The sequence below is a fragment of the Gavialis gangeticus genome, unplaced genomic scaffold (assembly GCF_001723915.1).
Source record: "Gavialis gangeticus isolate Ggan-Ray unplaced genomic scaffold, GavGan_comp1, whole genome shotgun sequence".
In the NCBI taxonomy this organism is placed as follows: domain Eukaryota; kingdom Metazoa; phylum Chordata; order Crocodylia; family Gavialidae; genus Gavialis; species Gavialis gangeticus.
The window spans coordinates 51,534,416-51,545,455 of record NW_017729025.1 but is presented as its reverse complement, the minus strand read 5'-3'; the positions used below and the strand labels follow the sequence as shown (position 1 = coordinate 51,545,455).

At 44.3% G+C, this 11,040-nt stretch overlaps 1 protein-coding gene across 10 annotated transcripts in view; it reads left to right on the top strand.

Moving 5' to 3' along the window:
* Positions 1 to 11,040, top strand: part of NRXN3 (neurexin 3) — a 1,732,637-nt gene that overhangs the window by 1,130,359 nt on the left and 591,238 nt on the right. The window lies entirely within an intron of this gene.

The window sequence follows — 11,040 nt, the reverse complement described above, 5'->3', positions numbered from 1 at the left end:
GCCTGGCGGGTGCCCGCGGCCCAGCCAGAGGCGGCGGTGCGGGGGGGCGCCGGCGCTTCCCTTCAGCCTGGGCATGCCCCTTCCCTGGGCTGCTCGGCCGGTGCCCCGGTTTTCGAGCCTGCACCAGACACGAGGGGCTGTGGGTAGCCGTAGGGAAGCCCCCCCCCCCTCCACTTCACACAAGCCCAGTGTGGCTGGGCTCAGCGCTGCCCCGGCAGGTGCCCAGTGTGCAGCGCCCAGTGCTGCTCAGGGCGGAGGTGAGCCAGGCTCCTGAGGTACAAATGAGGCGGAGGGAACTGGCGGCTTTATTGGAGCTCTCCTGATGGCGGGTGGATACCTCCACCCACACCTATGCCCCCCACTGCTGTCAGATGCTCTGCAGCAGCCCCTGTTAGCCCAGCCCTGGGCTCCCTCTTGGGGCTCAGCTTTCATCCTGGCCTGCAGCGCTCCCCGCTGCTCTGTCCCTGTGCCAGCCCTGCCAGTGCCCCTTGTGCTGTTCTGATTCTGGCTACATTTCTGCTAGCGCTCAGTCCTGAGCCTATGTTGTCTCCTTTCTAGTTTGGTCCTGAGTTCACCCCCCTTGACAGCAGCTCCTCCAGTGCACTTGGGCTCAGATCTGCAGCACTCAGTGCCGTTCCAGTCCAGGGGTCTCTTCTACAGCTCTGCCAGTCTTAACCTCCTGCTGGGCCTGAGTCCCGTGTTCCTGCTGCAGGAATGAGACAGCGCTGCCAGTGCATCCGCTCTTGCTCTTGTCCTGGTCCTCACTACAGTTCTACCATTGCACAGCGCTAATTTGAAGCATCCCTGTCTCTTGGCTTCCCTTCCCTCATCCCATTGTGCCCAGCAGTTTTGACTGTGCTCCTTGCTTCTCCTCTCCCAGATCCCCCTCTTGGTTTTTGTCCTTTGGCACTGTGCAGAAGATACTGCTCCAGTTGCCTGTCAGCTCATTTGTGAGGAGTAGGGGTGAAGCTGGTTCGTAGGCCGCTTGTGAACAGGGAGGGTGTCACAGACAGAACAGAATGTTTTACAGAGAATCCTGATGTAAAGTGGCAGGGAATGGTCCACGGGGGAGTAAATAGCTTCCTCTCTGTGTGAGAGCTGGCACTGCGAACCCTCATATCTCCTCGTCGACTTCACCACCTCCCCTGAAAAACCAGCAGATTCCTCACCTGAGAGTCCAGGGAAAGACAGAAGCTGTGGTTAACTTCAGGCAGGGACCCGGGGCATTTTCCCTGTGCCCATAATGAAGTAATGAGTCAAGAGAAGCAGAAGGCTCTGTGAGCTGATGCCAAAACATGAGCCAGACTGAGATTGATTCCCCCCCCAATCGTGGCATACAGCAAAGTTGGCATGGAATCCCCTCTGGGAATGAGCAAGAGGGAGGAGAAAGGGACCGCAGAGACAGCTGGTCTTTTACCAAAACACACACTTGGTTTATTTCTGTGGTTTCCTTCCTTGTTGTGCGATAGAGGCGCTCATAATTTGGACCCATGACAGCTTTGTGGAGTCAGATCTCGGGGAGGCCATGTGTGTGCAGGCGTGTGTGTGAAGCAGGCTGTACATGAAAGGGTCTGGCTGTCTCTTGGGATTTTGATTTCTTTTTTGGATGAAAAATAAAGAGCCTTGTTCTAACTCAGTTGCTCAACTCCCATTGGCTTTGAACAGCAGCGCGTGCAAGCCTCAAACCCCCAGTCTATGCTGCCTTTCCATACCAGTACCTCTTCTGTACCTGCCCCACCCTGACAGAGCATTTAGAAGCAGTTCTGAAAGCAGCTTAGATTCCTATATCTCAGTAAAGGCTGTTATGCACCTCAGCCTTGTTAGTCCCTTTGGAGGCAGCCATCCTATAGTACATAGCTATTTAGGCAGATAAAGAATGGATGTTTAAGCTTTCCTTTGGAGTCCACAGTGGCAAAACTCCCTTTGATATCAGTGGGGCAGGAAGGGGCTCAGAGCTGGAAGTCAGCACCAGTGTTGTAGGGGTTAATATAGAAATTTCAAAGCTGGTACTTTCCAGCAGCTTTAGCTGCAACCTGTGCATGCTGAAACCTGGCACAGCCTATCACAGAGAAGCAGGTCTCTGTAAAATGATTGTTTGTACCAGGTTTATTGCCTTGTCAGCAGGTGAGCAGATACAAGTTGGCACAGGAGGACACCAAAGCTGGCTCTGCAAAGAGTGGGGATCCCTCACTTGCAGAGCCAACAGGGGTCCCGTGTTTGGACCTTGCAAAACAGAGCAGGCTGTCTCTCACCTGGGGGCAGGAAGGGAAAGCCACATCCCCATCCTCTACAGCAGGGGCTTATGGCATTCCATTTTGCCGGCAGGAAAAATATCCATTGCACTGCCACATTTTGGGTTGGTTTATTTGAAGCATAGATATGATGAGGATTTATCCATTTCACAGCAGCAAACAGCCCTCCTGTCCCTCTCCTCCAGCTATTTAACCCCCTGCTGGGTCAGCTGTTTTCCCAAAGCCTGCACCAGTGGCTTGCCAGCCTTTTTTTCTTTCTCTGTTCATTGCCTGCACTGCTGAATAATATATTCCTCTGGTTGACAGATGAAATGAGAAGATTTGTATGTATTTTGTCGTAGTGATGAATTAATTAATTTGCTTTCTTCTTTTCTCCTCCAGTGAGTATTTGTCTCTTTCCCTCCTTAAGGAGTAGGGGGTACACTGGACTTTCATGCAATGTTTGTTGCGATTGGTCCAAGCCCTCTGAAATTGCTATGTAGGGGCAGCTGGGAAAAAGGTGGTGTTTTTACTTAGCCAGGGACCAGGCTTGTTCAGACTGTTGAGCAAGTCATAGTGAAATGCAGGGGCTTGTTGTGAGATACTGAGAGTGAGCAATCACCAGGGCTTGTGGGCGTAACTTGCAGGAGTTAGTCACTTTTCACAAGTCTTGTCATTTGCATTCACCTGATGTAAAGCATTTTCAGGGGTTGTTTCATCTCTCATTTCTTTTTTAAATTAGCGGGTGAAAACTAGTGCTTGTTCAAATGAGAGACTAATCTCTTAAGAACAATGGGGATATTACAAGGTATGGCTCCCACACATAGCTGTGCCAGTGTTTCCTAGTGCTGACCTGTGCATCCTAGTATTCCAGTTCTCATTTTCCTTGCAGCTTCATCAATACAGTTTAATCTTAACCTGTAGCACCTTTGCTAGTCCAGTCCTGTCACCTACATTTAGTTCTCCTGGTAAATTTACTCTTGATCCACAGCATTTCCTGCTCGTTCATTCCTGCCCTTACCCCATTCTAAATAAGATTTGACTCTCTGCTCTTCCAGTCCTGGGGCTCTCCTGAGGAGGGCTTGGTAAATTAGCAAAATAGCAAAACAGAGCAGACAGTGACCCATTAATTAATTTCATTCAGGACTTAAATTAGGGTTGCAGCACAAGCAAATGGTTTATCTAATAGCTGTGATTATGTGACTGACTAACGACTAATGCTGCATTTTTTAAATGACTAGTGGTTGCAGGCACCTAAGTGTGTAAATTCCAAAATGAGTGCCTAATTTTAATGGTAATTGCTTTTTCAAAGCACAAACCTGGCCAAAGATCAAGACTTTTTAAGTTGTTCCAAGCTGGATGCTCAGAAAACAAAATGTCTAAAATCACTAGTCATTTCTGGAGATTTAGGATTTTTAAATGATAGTGGTTGTAGTTGTGTTTTACTGTCATGCAGTCAGTGAATCTGCTTAATTTTTTTTGATGGGACTCAGTGTAAAATGGTTGAATGCTCAGCAGTTCTTAGACACGCTGATGTTATTTCCTTAAGGAGGAGTTCCTTATTTTATGTATCATATGCATGCTTCTGTGTGAAATTCTTCTTATTAGGGTCCTTTGACTCATTATTGTACTGTCCCATGCAGTATAATATATCAGCCAGGATTAGGCTGAGCCTGATCAATAGCACTGGGACTGACACTTGCTCATTTGGGGCCCAGTCCTGTGAGATCCTGAGCAAGAAAGAGAAGGTATTGCAGGACTAAAAGGTATTGATTTGGCATATGACACTCTGTCTTATGGAGAAAAAATGTTTCAGGGTGGTGACAGAGGGTGCTGTGCTGTCTGAGGTGCAGCCTTGCAGATCACACATAAAAAGCCCTCTTGTGGTCCTTTGTGATTTTTGGTGTATTTTGCAAGGGTAGGAGTGTTTGTCTGGATTCAGAATTAAGCCAGACTTTTGTTCCTCTCTAAAAACCCTCTGCAAATTCAGTAGAGGGCTCTTCACTGTATCGCTTTGGCTTTTCGATAACACTGTCCTGAGCTGTCAAAGAACTGTTACATTCTGCTCAAAAGATTACAGTATTTCAAGAATAAGTGAAGGATCCCAGAGCTTTGTTTGTATATCAATTTGGGATTTTAAAAAGCTTTCTGACACTCTGGGATATATATATTCTAGCTAAATAGTCATCATTGTTATAAGTGAAAACGGCAATCTCTAATTTTGCCCTATTTATCACCCTTTTCTCTTGTTTTATAACTTTTATAAGTTACAATCATAAGTAATTATTAAAGCTAATTTTATTAAAGTCACCACAAGATTATACCCCCCATATTTCTCCTATTCTTCCATTATTCTATAGTAACATCAAAATACACAACTTGGGCAATGTTAGGTGCATCACTATGATGATAGCAGGCTGTGGTGTCTTTTGCACCGTGTTACATACTCTACTGCTGCTGCAATCAGAAAGGCCTGGCCTGGGATGGAGCCATCTTTTGCTGCATCATTAAAGGTACAGAGTAATCTCCCAGCAGAGGTAGTGGATATCCCTTTACTTAAGTAATTTAAAACAGGACTGATCAAAGCAATGTGCAGTATTCTGCAGTGAACAATTACCAATAAGTTCCAGCTGAGAATTGTATTGGACAGGCGCTATTTGACTCCTGCCCCACCTCCACTTTTTTTTCCCTTTCTTCATCCCCTCCCCTTCAATCCCTCTTTTTTACATTATAACCTAAAGTGATATAAGGTTATATCATGCTTTCTGATTAATTGTCCTAGGTAGCAATTCTGCACTGGAAGGGAAATGGACTGAAAGATATAGTGTATTCTTTGTCCAGTTTCTATTATTCTAGTGGGCTCCTTTGATTATTAAACTGGATTTCACTAAGGAAGGGAAAAAGGAGGCATGGTTTCAGTGTAAATCGTATACCAGACAGCTTGTATCTACCAGTATTATCCCTGATGTATCTTATGACCTTGAACCAGTTACTTTCTCTCTCTATCTTTTTACCCACCTGCAAAATGAGGACTAGACTACAAGCTTATGTCTTGGCTGGGCTGATAGCCTGCATTCATTCAGGTGCTTTGAGATCCTCAGCAGGAAGCAGTGTAGGTGTGTGAAGTCCTATCTTTAGTTCTTTAGGTGCTTTGGATGTCAAAGCCCCCCAAAGAAAACATCAAGTCTGAGCTCCGTCTGAGGAGAAGGGAGTGCATCTCTGAATTCTGGACACGGAGCCTGATGGTGTTTTCCCTATTGGCTCTGAAGTTTGAATGGGGTCTAGCGGCAGTTGCCACCTTTGTTGTTTTCAAAGGGCTGGAAAGAGCATTTTCAGAGGGAGCGCTCGCTATTCGGAATTCCAAACAGGCGCTAGGAATGTGGGGCTGTAATTCACCATGGCCCCTTTGCCTTTCACTCGAATTACTTCTCTTGCACATTAAAACATAACTGTATACCCCTGAGTGACTTTCCCCCAAACTATGAATTTAAAGTACTTCCAACACTGTCTTTTAGAATTTGAATATAATTATATGCTTTGGGTGTAAATTGTGGTTTTTGCTACATAAGAAACTAATGGAAATGATCTGCCTGTTCCTGTAGTTTACAGATTATATGCTTTAGATCTGGGGGTATATATTTAGGCTGCTTTGCTGTATGGTACATTAAAATGAAAATGAACTTGGTGTGAGCTATAGTGGTTGCTAAGCATGAATAGCTTGTTGATAAAGGACAATACTAAGTAGAACCAGTGTTAGGGTTTTACCTTAACATCTCCTTCCTTTGAACCTTTGGTTTCTTGATGTTCTTGTCAATGGGGAGAAGGTGGGTGAAAGGGACAAGGCAGTACCATACTCCTCATATCTGCAATAGCTCAAGAGGGTAGGGTGAATGAATCAGACTTCCATGAAAGATTGTTCATAAAAGTCCAGGCTTGCTCATTTTGAATACTACATAGTAGAAGAGTCAAGGAGTCCTTTATTTTCTAGAGCACTCATGAAAAAAGTGGCAGTAAAGTGCCTCCCTATGTTTATTCAGAGGCAAGGTACAGCAGAGAACCATCAGGGCAAGCTTTCCCCACATTCCTTATCCTCGGGCCTCAGCTGTGCCCTGGAAGTACCTCTTCTGCGGCTGAGAGTGAATTCATTTTCTACACATAAAACAGAGATCTCATTTGTTTTTAGCACTTTGCTTTTAAACATCATAATGCATAAGATGAGCCAGTTGCTAGAACCTCAAGGCAAATCTTACCTTTGACCTTTCTGCTAATATATCACCTAGTATGTGAATTCATGACTCCCTCTAGTGGCTGACTCCTGCAATGATAGCCGCCTGCTACTTATACCACGGCAAGGTGAGTTATTCCTTTACCCCAGGCAGTAGGGACATTGTAGTAATGTGAGATAAATGTATCTAGCTGGGTGGCCAGTGGGTTTGGTGCTGAATTGTCTGGGTTCAGCCCTAATTAATGATCATGGTTCAATTCACTTAGGGTCTGTTTGGACTCTGCTAAGCAGTGGCTTAACTAAGGTGGGACAACAGAAGCAGCCACCAGTGGTGCAGCAGGAGTTGGTGGTCCCTGCTGCCTCTGTCTGTGGCAGCTGCCCCAGGCACCTTGGCTGCTAAGACACATTGTAGTAAAAAAATGCACACCTGCTCCATGTGTGATGCATTTTGAAATGGATGTAACATAGCCACCTTAGTGCAGTGATGGGTATATGCCAATGTACACTTATTGGCGCACAGTCAGCAGGGCATTGAGAAAGCTACATTACATCTCCTTTTGGGTGTACCATATATAGAATGGACATGACATTCCACTGGTGACACTGCAAACAACTGCACATTGGGGAAGTAGTGGATGCTGTGACCAGTGTTGGAAGATGAAGTTGAGTCACCAGCATATCTTCCTGTGTTGTTCTTCCAGTAACACTACCCCACATGCATTATCTGGGAAGAGAATGTGACAGACATTGCAGTAGACAAATATGGATGCCTAATTTTTTACACAGCATCTTTCCTTGCTGGGCATTAGAGTGTCTGAAAACTGTGTTGGGAAATGCCAGATCATAGTGTCTTGTTACTGTTAATATGAAGACTCAAAGCACTGCTCAGTGCTAGTCTAGAATGCTAGCATTGTTGTGCTAATTAGCTTACCAAAATGGTTTTGGCTCCATATACTTCCTTCAGGTTTGGATAAAATAAAACCTTAGTTACCGACTCATAATGAACATCTCCACAAGTAGAACCAAAAGTGGTTCACTTTTGCCACTGCCTGGAACACAAAGGCACTGTAGGATAGCTCACAACCGTGGAACCTCCACCTTGGGTTTGTGAAATGGAGAACTTTTAATATCTGGGTGAACAGGCAGGGTTTGGGGCATTCATTTGAACAAAGTCTTCAGATTACCTGTCTTTTATCTTTTGCTTCTTTTCTAAGATTTGTTGACCACCTAAGCATATTTTACCCAATAAGGTCTCAGGTGCTTATTGGTATTGTAGTAACTGCACTAGACTGTCTATATTATTGCTTTATATAGAGGATGTAGCTCTGGTCCCACAGCTCTGTGGATCTTTTGGAACCTTGCCTAGATGATAGAAACCAGCACCTAAAAAACTGATTTATTAATTCTTTCCTTTGTTTCTTCCTCCTTGTCCACCTTCTGTATGGTAGCTTATCTAATGCATCTCTCGTGTTTGATGTGTTCAGCTATAGTTTATGATGTTCCAGGCTTTTTGCAAAGTAATTCTTTATTTGTTGATGACTGCTGAATCAGTGTTGTGCAATGGTTTCCTTTCAACCCAGAAATTAGAACGATGGTGGCCTTGTCCGGAACTAGAGATATTCATACATGAAAGTGGCCTTCACCTGGCCATCTCCCTCTTTATCTGTATGACAGGGCTGCAATGGAGGGACACCCCCACTACATCTTTTCTTTGCCACAAAGTGATGTGTGCCACAGCTGCTGCCAGTTGCCCTAGTCTTGCTCTCATACATGCAGGCTAACACATTTCCATCAGGCTAGTTTTGCAAAGATATTGATGGCTTTGAATGCCTTTTCACTTTTTATTAGCTCACCACTGAGTCTGTTCTCCTTCCTGTGCCCTCATGCATTCAGAGGCAGTTCATTAGAAGCAAGGAAAAGGCAAAGAAATTAATTTTCCTTGAGAGATGCATTCAGCACCTCATAAGGAGAAGGAGGAGAGGCAGAGTATAAGATTTCTCTCTCTCTCGTTTCTTCTGGTGTGCATGTGTGCAGCTCATGAAGAAAAATGTCTTGTGTCCTGCAGGCGTTAATTTAACCCTTGACTTGCTTATGAGAGACAAAGCTTTATAGCTCTTTGAGAATACGGTGATTGCTGTAGACTGAAACAGAGTAAGATGATCATGACAACCTTCCTCAGATAAAGATAGGTATTGCACTAGTTTGAGAAAAAAAGAACAGGCCTTCAAAAACAAAGATGTAGGGGCCAAATACTCCTTTGCATGAATGCTGACAGTACAAATCCAAGTTTATTCAATTTTAGGCAACTCTGTTACTTCAGGTTTACATTGGCCTAAACTTATGGACTGGTTCCTAGTTAACAAGCTGTCTAACCTGGTTGTTCCCACGAACCAAGCCATAAGGAAAATGTGAGTTGGCAGCACAGGCGATCTTTCCTACAGAGCTGATATTTTCTGCTTTACTGGAGTATATGTAGAGGCTGAAAACCTATCCCCATCAAAATCAAAGGAGTTGTGCCCCTGGCTTCAGTGGGGCTAAGATTTGACATAATGAGGCTGCAACAGCTCATGATGGTGGTTAATACTTGCAGCTTAGGGGTGGGTGCAAGAAATAAGTTTTCGTCCTGGCTCTGGCAGTAACATGCTGCGTGGCAGATCCCTGGAGCAAATTGTTTGAGTAATGTGTGTCTCAATTCTCTCTTCATTAAATGGAAATAGTGATGAGTGTTTTGAGGACAAAAGTGTTCTGAGGGTTCTGAGATCCTAGGATGGCCAGTGATAGAAGAGGAGCGTCCAACCTTTGTCATCTCAGAATACTTTGGAAGGAGGTCCCTGAACTGCAGCTGAAGTATTTGGCAGTTTGAATTCAGCAGATGCAGCAGCATTGTGAGATCTTGTAGCATCTCTGTATCGTGCCCTGGCTCTGGGATTTCATCTCTAGTGCTCTGTGGGATGCAGGTCTCTCTTAATGCAATCAGTCCTAGATCTCTGTCAGTCAGAATCATTTGCACTCCCTGTTCTTTGTGGTTAAGGTCCAATATTTTCTTTGTTTGGTCATTGCTATAATTTTGTCATAAATACTCCACCAATGCAGGAGACAGAAGCATGTGCATTACCTTCTCTTCCTCTTTAATCCCTGAGTATTGGGAGGACTGAGACAGAACAGACCCTTTATATCAATGCCCTGAAAGACGCCAATCACTCCATCTCAGCTCTTCGCTTACAGGCACCATCCCCTATGCTTTCCTCATCTTTCTCCTGCCACCAAGTGAGACTCTTTCTGCAACTGTTCAATCAATCCATTCTACCAGAGATTGCAAGCTAAATTATAGAGGTGATTCCAGCCAGCAAGGAGAAAAGGAGGGGAGGGAGAAAAGGGGAGGGAGAGCGAAATTAAACTGAAGTGTAAATCAGTCAAGAATACAGTTCCCAGTCTTCCTTTCTCTTTAATCAGAAGTAACAGGAGAGGAGGATCATCAGAAGACCCATTAAAGACCCAAGTAGTTCCCAACTAAAGTCATGGGCAATTTGAAGCCAGAGGAAAAATATAGTCTAACTAAAGAAAAAAGAAATAAAGATGTATCAGAGCTTATCACCAGGGTCACTCCTATGGACTTGTCTTATATCATGAGAATGGGAGGCACAGCCTTCTGTACAGAAGGTCCCAAGTTTGAGCACTTGTTCCCCTGAACCCCATGCTGTCAGTCTTCAAGCTCTAGCGCAAAGCATATTTGACCTTGATTTTAGATTCTGAAGTGTTCCCCACTTCCCTCATGCACCTGGATTATTAAGATGGCTAATGTGCTATGCATCCTTCAAAAGTTACCCTTAAATCTTTTTTAACATGGCATGGGCAGCTATTAACTATACTTAGACCAGGGAATAAATATTGTTAACAGCTTGCCTACTGCTGTAAAGTGTAAGGGAAACTTTGTTTAGGGGTTTAGGGTTACTCATTGTTGGGCAGGGTGACCGCTATGGCTGTCCACCTTGCAGAAAACTAGATAACGATTTGCTATCACACAAAATAAATTATGGTTGAAAGAATAGGTTGCACTGCAATCTGAGATGATGGGGTATGTGTGTGCCTTACATGAACACACATGCACTCACGCATGCACATGTATGTTTATGATTTCCTCAGGAAACACAGCTCTGTTTAAGTGCAGTGTCAGAATTGTGTGTGTGTGTTTGTCTGTCTCTATGTATAGGGGGATATGTAATATATTTCCTCAGGGAAGCTTGGTTCAGTTCAGAAACAGTGGTGTCTGATTTTTATACGTTTGTTGAGGGTTAGGGCTATGTGAAATTCATTTCCATAGAGAAGCTCAGTTCAGATGCCGGAAAGGGGTAGGGGCTCTGTGTGTGTGAGTACGTGCGTGTGTGTGTAGTGTAGTGTAGTGTAGTGTAGTGTTATTTCCCCAGGGATGCTGAGTTAAGATGAGGCAGTGGAGTCTCAATTAACTTTGTTTTTTCTTTTATCCCATTTCACAGCTAGACTTACTGTCCCACAATGACTCTTTTATTTGTCCTTCTATCATTCATTATTGTTTGTTTAAAAAAAAAAAAAAAAAAACCAAAAAAA